Raw genomic sequence first — 18290 nt, 5'->3', positions numbered from 1 at the left:
GGGGGTAGGGGGGTGTGTGGCGGGGGGAGTGTGCCACAGGACACAGGGAGGCTGCCTGGTAAACTGGATATCTGGTGGAAGAACGAGGGGGAGATTAAAGATTAAAAATGTAATAGAAGATTTGCTTATAGTTCTTGGAACGGTAATTAAATTTATTTATAGTTATGGAAACTTTGGGGAAGGGTGGAAAAGCAATTTAAATGCAGACTTTTCACAGGGTAACTGCAAATGGCTTGCTTTAACAGCTCCACGGAAGGTTAACAGACAGGCAGCAAGGTCGGAGCGAAGTGCATATGATAAGTGGCAAGTGTGAGCGGCAAATCATGTATTTAAAATTACTCCGAGCTTTATCAAATGTTTCCTCTTGAAAATAAACTATCCTGGAAGGAAAGGTTAGCGGAGGAAAGAGTATTACTTGAGTGTTCCCGTGGTGGGATGCAAGAGGCGGGGGGGCTCTGTAATGGAGGAGAAGTGGCAATAAATATAAATAGGTGGGGGTGTTATTAACGGAGAAGACACAAATCCGTCCGTGTCCCTCTCGCTCCTACTCCTCCCTGTCACTCCTAGTCAAGGCAAGCCCAGTCAATCCCGTGCATGGACAGAGGAGGAAGGACCGACAGCTAGAGCCTCCTTCCACGGCTGGGGCTTCCCACACCAGTGCCGGTCAGTAAGAGGAATGGGTAGAATTCTCTGGAATCTCCAGCTACTCCCTCCTTCCCTGTCTTGCTTTGTCTGATGCTATGACAGAAGTGACTGACCAGCAGTAGTTCACTTAGCCCGTTCGGAGGCTGAGTCATCTAAGACGGAGGTGCTGCAGCCGGTGAACGGCTTCTTGTGGGTAACAGATGCGATGAAATACAGCACAGGAAAGAGCACACTCAGGGCAGAGAGCTCGCTGAAGTCATTCCTCTGATAACTAGCCCACTCCCAAGATAACGGCAGTAATCCCGCCCCACTAGACCAGCACAGTAGCAATTAAATTTCAACATGAGTTTGGAGGTGATGTATAAATCCTGGCTCTAGTCTCAATCTTTCCACTAGATTCCCTAAGACCCTTGCCGAGGAAAAGGGAGACATGAACAGCTGAACAAGGCAGGGATGTAGCTCCAAGCAAGCCTAGCCAAGAGCAGAAACCATGGGTGCTTAACTAAGGCCATGGACTTGCCATCGTCCTTTTCCAATAGCTCTTGTATTGTCCGTATTATTGAATCAAAACCTTAAGTGACTAGATAGAACAGTGCAGATTGTCTCATTAAAGTAGAGCAAATCACAGTTGACCGTTTAAAGTCTCTAATAACATTGCTAAGAACTGCTCCATACAATGGGGCAGAAAATAAATGAACAGCACTAGAACATTATGTGATGTTTTTTTCTCAGTAGGAAGGGGAAATAAAAGAGAATCAACTGAAAAAGTACTATAGCAGTAGGAACACAGTGGAGTATAAAATAACGTGAAGAAATGGGCTGTGTAGCTCAGTGGTAGAGTGCTTATCTAGCAAGTTCAAGGTCCTGGGTTTAATCCCTTGATGGGTAAAAGAAAAAAAAATCTCAATAAAATATTCATGAAAAACAACACACACATACAGAAAGGAGGGAGGGAGGGAGGGAGGGAGGGAGGGAGGGAGGGAGGGAGAGAGGGAGGGAGGGAAGGAGGGAGAGAGGGAGAGAGGGAGGGAAGGAGGAGGAGGAGGAGGAAAAGGAGGAGGAGGAGGGGCAGGGGAAGAGACAGAATGCACCATATTCTTCATATTCTTTGTTTGCCCAGCAGGATTTAAATTCAGAGATGTGGACATGCTAAGCCATCACTGCCACGGAGCTGCGTCCCAAAGCCAAAGAAACCGTACTTTTATAGAGAAATATTTGATATGAAAAGATGTTAATTCTTTCTTTATTAATTCATTTATTCATCTTACATCTGGATTGTAACCCCCTCCCTCCTCTCTTCTGACTCTCATCCTCACAAATCCCTCCCCTCATTATGTCTTTCCCTTTTCTTCAAAGAAGGGGGACTCTCCCATGGGTACAAACCCACCCTGGTACATCAAGTCTCACAGGACCAAGCGCATCCTCTCTCACTGAGGCCTGACAAGGCAGAAGAGATAGGGAAAGGGATCCAAAGTCAGGCAACAGAGTCAGAGACAGCCCCCTCCAATTATTAGGGGACCCACATGAAGACCATGTCACACATCTGCTACAAATGTGTAGGGTGCCTATATCCAGGCCCGCATATTCTTTGGTTGGTGGCCCAGTCTCTGTGAGCCCCCATGGGCCCAGGTTAGTTGGCTCAGTGGTTTTCTTGTGGTGTCCTTGACCCCTCTGGCTTCCTCAGTCCTTCCCCTTCACTCTTCCACAAGACTCCCTGAGCTCTGCCTAAGGTTTGGCTGTAGGTCTCTGCATCTGCATCCATCAGTTGTTAGATGAAGCCTCTCAGAAGACAGTTATGCTGGGCTTCTGTCTGCAAGCATAGCAGAGTAACATTAATAGTGTCAGGGGTTGGTTCTCTCTTTCATGGGGTGGGTCTCAAGTTGGGCCAGTCATTAGTTAGCCATTCCCTCAGCCCTTGCTCCATCTTTGTCCCCGTATCTCTTGTAGATTGGACAAATTTTTAGGTTGAAGGTTTTGTGGGTGGGTTGGTGTCCCTCTCACTCCACTGGAAGTCCCACCTGGTTACAGGAGATGGCCACTTCAGTCTCCATATCCCCAGTTACTAGGAGTCTCAGCTAGGTTCACTCCCATAAACTCCAGGAGCCTCCCCCATCCCAGTTCTCCAGCTTGTCTCAGAGATGCACCCCCATCAATTTCTCTTCTCTCTCCCATCCATTTGCTGCCCTCACCCCTCCCACAGTTGGTCCTCATCCACATTCCTCTCCTCACTTCCTTTCCCATCCAGTTCCCTCTCTCCATTCACCTCCTATGTCTATTTTATTTCCCTTTTGGAGTGAGATTTAAGCATCCTCCCTTGGACTCTCCTTTTTACTTAGCTTTGTTGGGTCTGTGGATTGTGGCATGGTTAATCCTGTACCTTGTGGCTAATTAATATCTACTTATAGGTGAGTACATATCATGTGTGACTTCCTGGGCTTGGTCACCTCACTCATGGGAATATTTTCTAGTTCCATCCATTTGCTTGCAAATTTCATGATTGTTTTTAATAGCTGAGTAGTATTCCACTGTGTCAATGAACCACATCTTCTTTATCCATTCTTCACTTGAGGGATAGCTGGGTTGTTTGTAGTTTCTGCTGTTATGAATAAAGCTGCTATGAGCATAGCATAGTTGAGCAAGTGTCCTTGTTGTATGGTGGGACATCTTTTAGGTTTATGCCCAGAAGCAGTATAGCTGGGTCTTGAGGTAGAACTATTCCCAATTTTCTGAGAAGCTGCCAAATTGATTTCCAAAGTGGCAGTACAAGTCTGCACTCCCACCAGCAATGGAGGAGTGTGCCCCTTGCTCACATCCTTGCCAGCATGTGCTGTCTCTTGAGTTTTTAATCTCAGTCATTCTGACTGGTGTAAGATGGAACCTTAGAGTTGTTTTGATTTGCATTTCCCTGATGACTAAGGACATTGAACATTTCTCTAAATGTTTCTCAAACATTTAAAGGTTCCTCAGTTTAGTTCTGTACCCCATTTTTTATTTGGGTTATTTGGTTTGTTGGTGAACTAATTTCTGAGTTCTTTATTTTGGATGTTAGTCCTCTCCCAGATGCAGGGTTAGTGAAGATCTTTTCCCATTCTGTAGGCTGCCATTTTGATCTATTGACGGTGTCCTTTGCCTTACAGAAGCATTTCAGTTTCATGAGGTCCTACTTATTAATTTTTTATCTTAGTGCCTGAGATATTGGTGTTCTGTTCAGAAAGTTGTCTCTTGTGCCAATATGTTCAAGGCAGTTCCCACTTTCTGTTCTATTAGATTTAGACAAGATTTGTCCTGTTTTATGTTGAGGTCCTTGATCCACTTGGACTTGAGTTTTGTACAGGGTGATAACTATGGATCTATTTGCATTCTTCTACATGTAGACATCTAGTTAGTCTAGCACCATTTGTTGAAGATGCTTTCTTTTTTTCCATTGTATGGTTTTGGCTTCTTTGTTAGAAATCAAGTATCGGTAGGTGTGTGAGTTTATTTCTGGGTTTTGATTCTATTCCATTATCAGTTTTTGTGCCAATACCATGTGATTTTTATTGCAATTGCTCTGTAGTACAGCTTGAAATTAGGAATGGTGATACCTCCAGAAGTTCTTTTATTGTTCAGGATTGTTTTAGCTATCCTGGGTTTTTGTTTTTCCATATGAAGTTGAGGATTGTTCTTTTAAGGTCTATAAAGAATTGTGTTGGAATTTTGGTAGGAATTACATTGAATCTACAGATTGCTTTTTGATATGATGGCTGTTTTTACTGTGTTAATCCTACTGATCAATCCATGAGCATGGGAGATATTTCCAACTTCTAATAATTTTCTTTTTCTGAGTCTTAAAAGTTCTTGTCATAGAGGACTTTCACTTTCTTGATTAGAGCTACACCAAGATATTTTATATTATTTGTGGTGATTGTGAAGGGTGTTGTTTCCTTAATTTCTTTTTCAGCCCATTTATCATTTGTATAAAGAAGGGCTACTAATTTTTTGTGTTAATTTTGTATCCAGTCACTTTGTTGAAGGTGTTTATCAACTGTAGGAGTTCTCTGATAGAATTTTGGGGTTAATTTATGGATTCTATCCTATCATCTGCAAATAGCAATACTTTGGCTTCTTCCTTTCCAATTTGTATTCTCTTGATCTTCTTTAGTTGTCTTACGGTTGTAGCTAGGACTTCAAGTACTATGTTGAATAGATACAGAGAGTGGGCAGCCTTGTCTTTTCTCTGATTTTAGTGGAAATGATTTAAGTTTCCCTCCATATAATTTGATGCTGGCTATTGGCTTGTTCTATATTGTTTTTACTATGTGTGGGTATGAACTTTGTATCCCTGATCTTTCCAAGACTTTTAACATGAAGGGGTGTTGGATTTTTGTCAAAAGCCTTTTCAGCATCAAATGAGTTGATCATGCGTTTTTTCCAGTTTGTTGATTTGGTGGATTGTGTGGATGGGTTTTTGGATGCTGAGCCATCCCTGCATCCCTGGGGTGAAGCTTACTTGATCATGGTGAATGATGGTTTTTATGTGTTCTTGGATTCAGTTTGCAAGAATTTATTGAGTATTTTTCAATCAATGTTCATAAGGAAAAACGGTCTAAAATTCTCTCTCTTGTTGAGTTTTTGTGTGGTTTAGGTATCAGGGTGACTGTGGCCTCATAGAATGAGTTTTGCAATGTCCCTTCTGTTTCTATTTCATGGAATAGTTTGAGGAGTATTGGCATTAGCTCTTCTTTGAAAGTCTGGCAAGATTCTAAGCTAAAACCACCTGGCTCTGGGCTTTGTTGTTGTTGTTGTGAGAGTTTTAATGAATGCCTCTGTTTCCTTAGGGGTTATCGGTCTATTTACATTGTTTACCAGATCTTGACTTAGCTCTGGCAGTTGGTATCTATCAATAAAATCGTCCATTTCATTTAGTCTTTCCAAAAGGCTTTTGAAATAAGACCTAAAGATTCTTTATATTTCTTCAGTGTCGATTGTTAAACCCCCTTTCCAGTTCTGGTTTGTTGATTTGAATACTGTCTTTCTACCCTTTACTTAGTTTGGCTAAGAGTTTGTCCATCTTGTTGAATTCGGCAAAGAACCGGCTTTTGGTTTCATTGATTCTTTGTATTGTTCTCTTTGCTTCTAATTTATTGATTTCAGCACTGAACTTGATTTTTTTCCCCCTGCTGTTTACTCCTCTTGGGTGCGTTTGCTTCTTTTTGTTCTAGAAATTTCAGGTGGGCTTTTAAGTTGCTAGTATGAGATCTCTCCAATTTCTTTATGAGAACATGTAATGCTGTGAACTTTCCTCTTAGCACTGCTTTCATTGTGTTCCATAAGTTTGGGTATAAGTTGTGTCTTCATGTTCATTGAATTCTACAAAGTCTTTACTTTCTTCCTTGACCCCTTGGTCATTCAGTAGAGAATTGTTCAGTTTCCACGGGTTTGTAGGCTTTCTGTTGTTTCTTTTGTTGTTGAATTCCAGCTTTAATTCATGGTAGTCTAATAAGGTACATGAGGTTATTTCAAGTTTGTTGTTTCTGTTGAGGCTTGTGTTGTGACCAATTATATAGTTAATTTTAGAGAAGGTTCTGTGAGGTACTGAGAAGAAGGTATGTGCTTTTGTGTTTGGGTGAAAAGTTCTATAACTAGCCATTGGGTCCATTTGATTCATAACCTCTGTTAGTTCCATTATTTCACTGTTTAGTTTCTGTCTCCATGACCTATTCATTGGTGAGAGCAGGGTGTTGAAGTCTCCCACTCTTAATATGTAGGGTTTGATGTGTGATTTAAGCTTTAGTAATGTTTCTTTTATAAATGTGGTTTCCCTTGAATTTGGGGCATAGATGCTCAGAAGTGAGACGACATCTTGGTAGACTTTTATTTTGATGAGTATGAAGTGTCCTTCCTCATCTATTTTGAATATGTTTGCCTGAAAGCCTATTTTATTAGATATTAGAATGGCTAATCTAGCTTGCTTTTCTGGTCTGTTTTCTTGGAAAATCTTTTCTAGTCCTTTACTCTGAGATAATGTCTATCTTTGCTGCTGGGGTGTGTTTCTTGTGTGCATCAGAATAATGGATCCTGTTTGTTTGCTTGTTTGTTTGTTTTTGTTTTTCTTTTTATCTGGTTTGGGAAGGAACCACTTCTCTTTAAAAAAATTTTTTTTTTCAGAAAGGAGGGCAGACATAGGAGCTTAGAAGGAATTTGATCCAGACTCAGAGGTTCCACTCAGACAGGAGGAGGTTGCTCTGGGAGGGTCTCCAAGGGGGAGGCACTTTAGGACACTTTAGCTGGGCCCTGGCTTCCATGAGGGACAGCCCTGTGTTGGGAGGAACTGTGGGAGGCTTCATCTTGAGGCTACTATGTGCTTGAATTGCTGTCAAGAGTCTCAACCTCAGGGAACCTCCCTGAGCCAGGGTCAGCTTAGGTCTGCCTAGGAGGGTGTGGGTAACTAAGCTCCTTGAGTGCCCAGATGGAGCACAGGGCGTGGACACAGGCTGTAGGCTGCTGAGTAAGCTTACCACAGGTACAGGCTTTATAGGGAATGTCCTCAGGAAAGCCCTGGTCCCTGGCCAGGCCTATCCCAACACTGTTTACTGAAGGAGCTCATGAATCAACCAACTCAAGAGTCCTTTCCTGGGGTTTATGTTCTTACTTTTCCCATTTGTGTGTTCCAGGGGGCCAAGTCCCCAGGAACCAAGCTGCAGGAAGGTGGTGGGACTACTTCTTCACAATCTGGATGACATCCTCATGCTCCATAGTGTGAGTCAGGCCTACCTGTTGCGGGCTGTACTTGGTGCTGGTACCCCACACCAAGGCGAACTTGAACTGGCTGGTCAGTGACCAATGGATGTGGTGGCACATGTGTTCAACAGGGGCCCCTTTCTGGAGAATGATGGCATCTGTGAAGTCAGGTCTCTGCCCTCTCTTCTTGGTGTAAATGCAGGTGATGGCCAGGTACTCCCAAGGCATCTCCAGCAGGTAGTCCAGGTTCAGCTTCATACCGCAACTGATAACTACACTGTTGGGCTTTCGAGCTAAACGGTCTACTTCTTCCATGGAGATCTGGTCAATTTTGTTATACACATAGAGGCAGGGCATGTACACCCGGTTGCCCACAATCACATTGATGAAGTCATCTGGAGAGCAGTCTTCTCGGAAGAGTACCTCTGCATTGAAGACCTTGTATTCATGTAGGATGAGCATTGTGTCAGTGTGACCATTGAGTTTAAGGAGACGTCACCACCTTTCTTGGGCTTGAAATAGACCTTGGGCTTATGCTTGTTCAGGCGAATACCCACAGACTCCATCCAGCTCTGTCTCCAGCAGAGAGCTCTGCACATCTCCCTTGGTAGCATCCAGCATCATGACGGCATCAGCTGTGCGTGCTACAGCAATCACCTGCCAGCTACAGCCTCACCCTTGTGTTGCTCTTTCAATGATTCCAGGAAGGTTCAAGAGATGGATGTTGGCACTTTTGTATTCAATGACCCCAGGGCTGCACATCAGGATGGTAAATTCATAGGATGCAGCTTCGCTGGCTGAAGCAGTCATCAGACTCAAGAAAGTGGACTTACTCACAGAGGGAAAGCCAATCAGTGCCACATGGGCATCACTGGACTTCATGACATCAAAGCCATCTCCTTTAAGTGACGTTGACTTGGATGGTTCCAGGAGTTGGGCCCGATACTTGGCCAGTTTTGCTTTCAGCAGGCCCAGGTGGTACTCAGTGGCCTTGTTCTTCTGTGTCTGAGCGATCTTCTTCTCAATCTCCGAGATTTTCTCCAAGATCCCCATAGTTGCAGCTTTGGCAGAGATTCATACTGCCTATATCTTACAGCATGGGAAACTCACGTCTGATGCTGGAGGCAAAGCAATCAGAACCAGCTGGATCCTGTTTTTACATCTAATCTGTTAGCTTATGTCTTTTTATTAGGGAATTGAGTCCATTGATGTTGAGAAATACTAATACTAGCGATTGTTAGTTCCCTTTATGTTGTTGTTGTTGTTGGTGGTGGTGGTGGTGGTGTGTGTATGTGTGTATGTGTGTGTTTGTGCATGCATGTTGTGCTTCCCTCCCTTCGGTTTGCTGGTGTGGGGTTATTTCCTGTGTTTTCTTAGTTATAGTTAGCCTCCTTGGGTTGGAATTTTCCTTCTAGTATCTTCTATCGGGCTGTATTTGAGGATAGATATTGTTTAAATTTGGTTTTGTCATGGAATATCTTTTGTTTTCTCTGTCTCTGGCAATCGATTGAGAGTTATTCTGGGTATAGTTGTCTGAGCTGTTACCTGTGGCCTCTTAGAGTCTACAAGACATCTGTCCAGGCCCTTCTGGTTTTTAGAGTCTCCATTGAGAAGTTGGGTGTAATTCTGATAGGTCAGCCTTTATATGTTACTTGGCTTTTTCCCCTTGCGGCTTTTAAAATTCTTTCTTTGTTCTGTACATTTAGTGTTTTGATTATTATATGGCAAAAGGATTTTCTTTTTTAATCCAGTCTATTTGGTGTTTTCTAAGCTTCTTGTTTATTTATATGCACCTCTTTCTTTAGGTTGGGGAAATTTTCTATGATTTTGTGGAAAATATTTTCTGATCCTTGAAGCCGGGACTCTTCCCCTTCTTCTATTCCTCTTCTTCTCAGGTTGATATTTTCATAGTGTCCCAGATTTCTTGGATGTTTTGTGTCAAGGGCTTTTTTAGATTTAGCCTTTTCTTTGACAGATGTATTGATTTCTTCGATTATCTCTTCTACACCTGAGATTCTCTCTTTCATTTCCTGTCATCTGTTGGTGATGCTCGCATCTGTTGTTCCTGATCTCTACACTAGGTTTTCCATCTCCAGGATCCCCTCAGTTTGTGTTTTCTTTATTGCTTCTATTTCCATTTTCAGTTCTTGAATAGTTATATTCATTTTTGTCACCTGTTTGAGTATGTTTTGAGTTTCTATTCATTATCAAAAGAATAAATCTTTGTATATAGTATCAAAATACTGTACTTTGAATAAATCTTTAAGGGATTTACTCACTCCCTCTTTAAAGGCCTCTGTTGACTTTATAAGATTGGATCATCTTCTTGTGCTTGAAGTGTGTTAGGATATCCAGGGCTTGCTGTAGCAGGATAGCTGGACTTTAGTAGTGTCATATTTTCTGGGCGCTTGTTGATGGTATTCTTAGCCATTGGTTGGCCCTGGTGTTGACTGGATGTTCCTGATGCCAGCAGGACTCCTGGGGGGAGGCAGGCACAGTCATGGGCCTGACAATGGCTCTCAAGGAGCAGCATGCTGCTCACCTCTGTGGGCTGTGCCCCAGGTGGACCCAGCGGGCAGGAGATCAGTGGGGGAGGAGGAGTCTAAGTTGGATATTCCTGTGGCTCCAGCAGGTCTCTTCCAAAAGAGGAGACTGAGTCAGAAGATGGAGGTCAGGAGACAGGTCACCTCTGCTGGCTGTGCCTCAGAGGACCTGGATGGAGTGGACCTGGATGCAGTGTTAATATTTCTTAATAAAATCTGAGCATCCCAATAAAATCATTTGGGCAGAGGGGAGAGTACGAGACACTTGCCCTCAGATTTCACAGATACGAGCAGCTCGTGCTCCTAATGAAGGACGCTTCTTTTTGCAGCATGAGGATTCTGTCACAGAAAGCCAAACGTGATTAAAATGCAGATAACAAGTGACTACGGAGTGCCCAGCCAAGTGCTATGTCTACACACAATTCCTGCACAAAAGGCCCCGAGAACATCCAGGAAGATAAGGCAGAAAGATTATGAGAGCCATAGGACAAGGAAGGCTGCTGTCAGATTGTGCCTTTCTGCTATGACAGGGAAGATACAGTCATGGCGTTCCAACAATATGACTGCCTAAAGGAGAACTGAACAACTCCAACACTAGTTGACATTTCAACCTAGCTGGGGAAACCCCATGGGACTTTACCCTTCAATGAAGAGTTGTAAGCAGTAAGTAACTGCTAAGAGAGAGAGAATTCGCCTCAGGGATGAGTCACATAATTGGTTATTGAATACTAAGTTGTCTGCCCAAAAAATATACACATACAAGCAGCACTGAATGGATGCAGGAGGGTAGATTTACTAGGTTATTCGTATGTGTGTGTGACAATGATCTTTTTTTAAAAAGAAGACACAAATTTGAGAGACAGTATGAGGGAGGAAGAAAATGGGAGGTTAAAAGAGAGGAGAGGGAGGGGGAAATGACTTAATTATATTTTAATTTAATTTAAGAAATAGCCAGGAAATAATATATGATAGCAAACTAAACCAGCTAAGTATTAAAAGACATTATAAAGCCACAAAAATAATACAGTCTAATGCTGGGACATGAATAAATGTGTTTGTACAAGTATGTATATGCATAATTTTGGAAGTATGCTTGTAATAACAACAGTAGAAGACCACCCAGATGGTTCCTCTGTGACAATCAGCTGCATGTGTTATAGGTTTTGCATGTGGCACTATGGAACAATCTTTGAGATCTATTTGTTAGTGTAAAAAGCAACATGTCCTAAATCAACAGCACAGGTACAGACAATTCAGTCTCATGTGCTTTAGACCACACAAAAGTAAACTTTTTTGGCTTGGAGTTACATTTAGAGGAGATAAAACTGAAAAGAAAAGCAAGAACACAGAAATCACAAAATCGCCCTCCTGCCTGGTGATGGGGAGCAGACAGTGGGTGGTTTAGGGGTGCTGGCAGTGTCTGCTCTTGTCATGGTGCTAGTTAGATGCCTCTCCATAGGAGTATACTTCATAATAATTAACTGGTTAAGCGAGTTTGCATCACTGTGACAAAATACCAGGCACATAAAAGAAGGGTCTATTTTGGCTTACACTTTAGGGAGGTCTCTGTGTTGTGGAAGGGCATGATGTGGCAGGGGTGGCTTAGGCTGTGGCAGCCGGAACTTGGGGGCAGGACACAGACCTGGACTCAGAGTGCTCAGACCTGGACCAGAAGTCTCTGTAACTTTCCAAGTTCCACCCTTAGTGACTTACTTACCAGGCCCTACCATCTTCAAAAGGATACCATAAGCTGGAGCCAAGCCCTAGGGCACGAGCTTGTGGGAGGCTGGTTTGGATTTAAACCCTAACTGTGACCTTTGCACATAACTTGTTTTGTGATATTTTCTCTGATCATTTTTTCCCATAAAAGACAGATGTGTTTGACTGACAACCAAAATACATATTGATGAACCTCAAACACTCAAGTAGCTCACAAGGATGGCACATACTGGATGTAGTGCTTGCTGCGGGGGTGGGGGTGGGGAGCCGGGGCCGCTTGGAAACTGCGATCCCCTTACAGAAAGTAGGAAGGCCTGCTTTATCCATTAGCGCCATTTCTAGGCATCTATTACCTTTTAAAAAGTTACATTGAATAAGCTAAAATGATGGTCATGATATAGGTAAGTTTACATTTTTTTAAGTGGACTTTTATACAAAGGACACAAAGTGGGATGCACCCAAGTCCATGGGAATAGCTAAAAGTGGTTACTCTAAGGTCTTGGCCCTTGTAGGGAACAGAGTCTATATTACAATGTTTCACAGAATATAGTTATTTGCAGTATAGTAAATGATGCAGAGAACCATTGTTGGGGGGGGGAGGAGACAGTAAGTAGAGCTTCAGAATCAGTTCCCAAAGCAGCCAACGTAACTTCTGCCTTCTGTGTGGATCTGGGGCCATCATAATCAGGAAGCTAATCATGGCGAGGACTGAAAAATAGATGTTGGGTACCACAGCTGGAGGATGTCGGGTACCACAGCTGGGGAATGTTGGGTACCACAGCCAGATACTACGGCTGGGGATGTCGGGTACCACAACCAGGGGATGTCGGGTACCACAACCAGGGGATGTCAGGTACCACAACCAGGGGACGTCGGGTACCACAGTCAGGGGATGTCGGGTACCACAGTCAGGTACCACAGCTGGGGGATGTTGGGTACCACAGCCAGGTACTACAGCCGGGGATGTCAGGTACCACAACCAGGGGATGTCGGGTACCACAGTCAGGGGATGTCAGGTACCACAACCAGGGGATGTCGGGTACCACAGTCAGGTACCACAGCTGGGGGATGTTGGGTACCACAACCAGGGAATGTAGGGTACCACAGCCAGGTACCACAGCTGGGGGATGTCAGGTACCACAACCAGGGAATGTAGGGTACCACAGCCAGGTACCACAGCTGGGGGATGTCGGGTACCACAGCTGGGGATATCAGGTACCACCACTGGGGGATAAGGCCCTGGGTCTCTGCTGTTGTTGCTACAGGAGTCATACCCTCCCACAAGTGTGCTAACCTACAAACACACTCCAGGTATGGCCCCAGTCTCAGTCCACTTCCCAGATGTCAAACAAAGATATCTCATTGGAAGGGACAAATCATGTCTGGAAGCCTTGATGCAAATGAATCTGAAAACACATCCAATGTATGCAAGTTGGCACCATCAGTGCATATAGAAATGTTATCCTGTCTAATAGAATTTGAAACTGCACTTAACCTAGTAGAGAAAAATTCTGCTTTAGCCTAACTATTCTGAGGAAAATCCCTCACGGCATCCACAGAACTACATGCATGGAAGTTATCCCTAGAGCCAGGTGTGGTGCTGTGCACCTATAATCCCAACACCGAAGAGGCAGTGTCTGGAGGATCACCGTAAGTCTGAGACAGGACCGGTTTATAAGGTGAGTTCTATGCCTGCCAGGGCTACACAGTAAGACTCTCTTTCAGAAAACCAAAAAGCAAAACCGAATCAAACCAAGACAAAAAAAGAAGGGGTGAAGAATGAAGAGGAAAGAAAGAAAATGTATTTGGCAGTAAAACACTGGAAACCGTCATCAGTTTGGCAGACCACGCCATCTTCATTCAGTCAACACAGCACAACCTTTAATGTTGTACAAGAGAGCCTTGAAGAAGAAAGTAAACTTAGCCTTGTTGAAAACAATGCTGTGCACATGTCCATTTAGCATTCATGTAAACATATAACACACACGCTAATGCTATATATTTGTTAGGAGACACATGTGTCACATACTAGAAATGACAAATGACACACTCAGGTCAGTAGATGTAGCTGGAGGGAAAAGGACGTGGGATTAGAAAGAGGCACACATAGTTTTAACTGCTTTTTGTAGTTATTGCATATAAACAAAACCTGGAACAATGGGACCAAATATTAATATCCCATGAAGCTAAATGAGGGACTTAATGACTGTTGCCATTTTGTCATCAACAATGTCATCAATCTAACAGCAGCCAGGAGAGGAGCAAAGAGGAGACTTAAGAATGTCACAGAATAATGCCTATGTCTGCAGTTATCATAATGCTCAGCTCAGCTAGTGCAGTGGCTTGGATAGGATGGATCCCACAGAGTCATGTGTGTGAATGCTTGGCCCATAGCGAGTGGCACTTTAGGTATGACCTTGTTGGGTAGGTGTGGCCATGTTGGAGGAAGTGTATCGCAGTGGGGGCAGGCTTCGAAGTATCCTATGTTCAAGCTATGCCCAGAGAGACACACAGTCAGTCTCCTTCTGCTGCCTGTGGATCAAGATGTAGAACTCTCAGCTCTTTCTCTAGCACTATGTCTGCCTGGATGCTGCAATGCTTCCCACCATGATGAGAATGGACTAAACCTCTGAAAATATAAGCTAGCCTCAACTAAGACTTTTTTTTTTCCAGTCAAGATTTCTCTCTGGCCTTGAGCAGAGCCTTGTCAATCACATGTCAACCCCACGGAGCTTTTTCATAGGCTTGTTGGGGGCTTTGCTGGTGAAACAATCTCCTGAGTCCCACATTACATTGTTGATTGGTTTTTTTATGTACTTGGGTGTTTGGCCTGCATTTATGTCTGTACACCATGAGAGCCTGTACACCATCTGTACAGCCTGATCCCACAAGGAGGCAGGAAGAGGACTTCAGGTCTCCAGGAAATGGAGTTACAGGTGGTTGTGAGTCACCACGTGGGTGCCGAAAATAGAACCTGGGTCCTCTGGAAGCACAACCAGTGACCTTAACCACCGAGCCATCTCCCAGTCAGTTCCATGTTAGAACTTTAAAATACCAGTATGTGCAATCCAAGCCAAAATTGTAGGCCTATTGGAAGCAAATTGATGTTAAAAAAACACAAATGGCAAATTTTACTCAATAACTGGATCAGGCAGATTATTATTCCAGTTAGGAAACAGAAATAGCAAGTGCAGTTGTATAATGGACAAAAAAAATCACAAATGACACACAGACTGAAGCTCTATTATCTGCTCCAGATTTCAGGGGTTTTTTGTTTTTGTTTTTGATTTTGTTTTTGTTTTGTTTTTGTTTTCAGATTTAAAAAAAAAAAAGGTTTGCTTGTCGACTCTGAGATGTTTTAGGAATAGGACCCAAGTCTAAGAATGGAATTCATTTATACTTTATACGCACTCTGTGCTCATAAATAGGATATAATTTATACAATTTTTTTAGTGTGCTTTGTATATCTTAACTGTGATCCATCTCCAGACAGTGGGTGTGAAATTTCTCACAGTGGCATCACATTGGCATTTCAAGCCCTTTGCAGAACTTGTATAGTTATCATAGAGCTATATGCATCTAATAAAGTGGCTTTCAAATACAGATTAAAACAGTTATTTTTTAAAACGTAGTTTTGGCATTATTAGTAAACTATAAGATTAATAGATTAAACAGAAAATGGGATAAACAGCAACTAATTACATCTGGCGGTAAAGGGGGCATAAGTACAGATACAGCAGAAAATTTAAAATCATAAAATCTCTCATACTCATCTCTATGCCATTAAATGAGAAAACAAATGGAAAGTGATCAAAATTGACTCCAGAAAAAATGGATCGTTTTAAGGGATCGTTAGCAAATAAATGAGATCAAAGTCAGTATGGCTACTGCCTGATAGAACTGTGTTAGAGGGGAGAAACTTAGAGAATGCTAACTCACTCACTATACAAAGTTAGGTCCACCTTGGTACTGAGTAAACCTAGAACAAAGCTAGGAGGAGAAGAGAAACTCAAGCAGACATTGTTGCTTGTGAACACAGAAGAAATAAAGTAGTGAATCGGGTTCCATTCAGAACTGTTTAAAATCAGTACTGTGTCCACCATTGTGTCCACCGTAAGCATTCACCCCTGACCTGACTCCCTGATAGTAGGCACCTCTGTGCAGTTTGCCATTGTTTTGGTTAAGGAAGAAACCCACAATTACCCCTGCAGGTGAAGAGCAGACTTGATACATATAGTCTTCTTTAGTAAATAAAACAAATACTTAATTAGAAATTAAAAGGACCTCTTTTAATCCAATAAACAAGACCATCGAAAAGTCTACAACACTTGGAGGGAGAAAAGGAAAAGGGGAAATGACCTGATTGCGTTGTAACTTCAAAACCAAAAGAAGAAACTACAATACCATATTTCTATTTATATATTTATTTTTTATTTTATATGAGTGTTTGCCTGCATAGATGCCCTTGTGCACCATGTGCTTGCAGTGTCCAAAAGAGAGTTAGAGTCCCTTTGAAACTGACATCACTGACTGTTATTAGCCTTCTTGTGAATGTTGAGATTTTAAACCCAAGTCTTCTGTAAGAGCAGCCATGTCTTCAGCCCCTTTAAAAAGTGTGTTCGTGGATGTGTGTGTGTGTGTGTGTGTGTGTGAGAGAGAGAGAGAGAGAGAGAGAGAGAGAGGGAGGGAGGGAGGGAGAGAATGGGGGTGTGTGCGTAAGCACAGGTGTGTGTGAGCACAGGTGTATGTGTGCATGTGTGAGCATGGGCATAGGTGTGTGTGTGTGTGTGTGTGTGTGTGTGTGTGTGTGTGTGTATGTGTGTGTGTGTGAGAGAGAGAGAGTGCACATTACAGGCATGGAGGTCACAGGACAGTCTCAGTCCTTGTTCCTCATCTTCCACATTGCTTGAGTTCGCAGTCATGCATACCAAGCTAGTTGGCCCGGAAGCTTCAGGGGCATCCCCTATCTCTACCTCTAAGGATGAGTACCGTCTCATCTGACATCCATGTGGGTCCTGGGGACCTGAACTCCAGTTTGCATGACAAGTACATTACCTACTGAGCGGTATGCCTTACCCCTAGCATCACATTCTGCAGTCTTTTTAAAATCAACAACGCGGTAAGAGGCTTTAGTGGGACTAGGGTGATAGCGCAGCAGCTAAGAGCACTTGCTGCACAGCACGAGGACCTGGGTTTAAAGTTTAAGCATCCACAGAAAAATGAAACAATTGGACATGGTGGTGCACGCCTGTAACCTCTGTGCTGTGGGGGATAGGGACAGGAGACTTGCTTGGGACTGTCGGCCACCATCCTGGCCTTGGGTTCTGTGAGAGGCCCTGTGTCAAAGGAATAACTCAGAGAGTGATAAATAAAGCTAGACCCTCGCTGATGCCTCCTCCAGCCTCTGCACATGTGCAAGCATACACACCTTCACAAAAGGAAACATAAGAATAGAGAAAATTTTCAAAAGGAGATGTGATAGGGATCAGTAACCCCGCTGTCCGAAAGGTAAGGCAGGGGCAGTACAATTTCCAGGCCATCTTGCTTCTTTCTTCCCAAAATGTAGAAGACCCGAGTCTCCACTACTGCTACTCTTATGTGATACTGTACTGGGGTGGGGGTGGGGGTCCTGGAGAATGTAGCTCTGTGAGTGGAAGATTGGACAAAAGAAAGACGAATATATTTCTGGCAGACTGTAGTTGTAAGTATCGATATAAAAGTCCAATAATCAGCTCAGGTAGAACTCAGTACTGCTGGGCACAGCATCAAGATACAAAGTATTAGCTCTTCCAGACACAGTAAAGGCTGCTAGTGGAGACCTTACACTTGATGCAATTCCAAGGTTTCCACAGGATTTTTTTCTTCACAATACTTAATCTGATTCTAAGATTTGTAAGTGTGGCCAGGCGGTAGGCACCTTTAGTCCTGATGTTTGGGAGGCAAAGGCAGGTGGATCTCTGAGTTTGAGGACAGCTTGGTTTTGTCTGCAAACTACCAGGACATGTTATATGGGTGGCCTCATACTCCAAACACCAGCCTATAATGCAGTCTTTGAAACTGTAAGCAAGTGGCCACCTAAATGGCTTCCTTTATAGGTTGCCTTGGTCTTGGTGTCTTTTTGCAGCAATAGAGCAGTAATTAAGACATTGTTTTACTCTGTAATCCAATAGTAGGGCTATTTTAAGGGATTTTGTTTAGCAGCTTAACTGTATTACCCATGATTTAAGTTTCTCTATATTTTCACTCATGATTTTAAACGTGTCCTCTTGACTTGACACACGGTGTGGGTCAAAAAATGGGGTCCCGTGTCCTCTCAGGGCTAGAGCCACTGGGCGAGGCAGACTCAGGGGAGTTTGACTGCTCTGTGGGGTCCATGGAACCTCTGGGCAGACATCGAACTCTGAGAAGTCTTAGGATCCCGCTCTGGGGATGGGAAAAGGCGGAGTCTGGGGTCCCTGCAGAACTGCCAGAGTCTGAATCTCAGGGCACCACAGACCGCTGGGCACTGCAGAAGAGCCAGGTCTGGGGTCCCTGGGCCACACGGAGGCCAGGAACAATAGGTTCTCACTCTCAGACATCCCAGACGCAGCTGTTTGTCGCAGAAGAGCTGAGAATGGGTGGGGACCCTCAGGTAGACTCTGGCCCAGTGACTGAAGGCAAAAG

The 18290-nt window shown here is 43.4% G+C and overlaps 1 pseudogene; it reads right to left on the bottom strand.

Annotated features, from left to right (window-relative positions):
• Nucleotides 1–7341: 7341 nt before the first annotated feature.
• On the bottom strand, nt 7342–8418 carry LOC110284332 (developmentally-regulated GTP-binding protein 2 pseudogene; annotated as a pseudogene).
• Nucleotides 8419–18290: the final 9872 nt, after the last annotated feature.

This window comes from Mus caroli, unplaced genomic scaffold (genome assembly GCF_978045245.1).
Source record: "Mus caroli unplaced genomic scaffold, Mus_caroli_1 scaffold_18, whole genome shotgun sequence".
NCBI classification, from domain to species: Eukaryota; Metazoa; Chordata; class Mammalia; order Rodentia; family Muridae; genus Mus; species Mus caroli.
The sequence above is the reverse complement of the archived record's forward strand: the minus strand, read 5'-3'. Positions and strand labels throughout refer to the sequence as shown.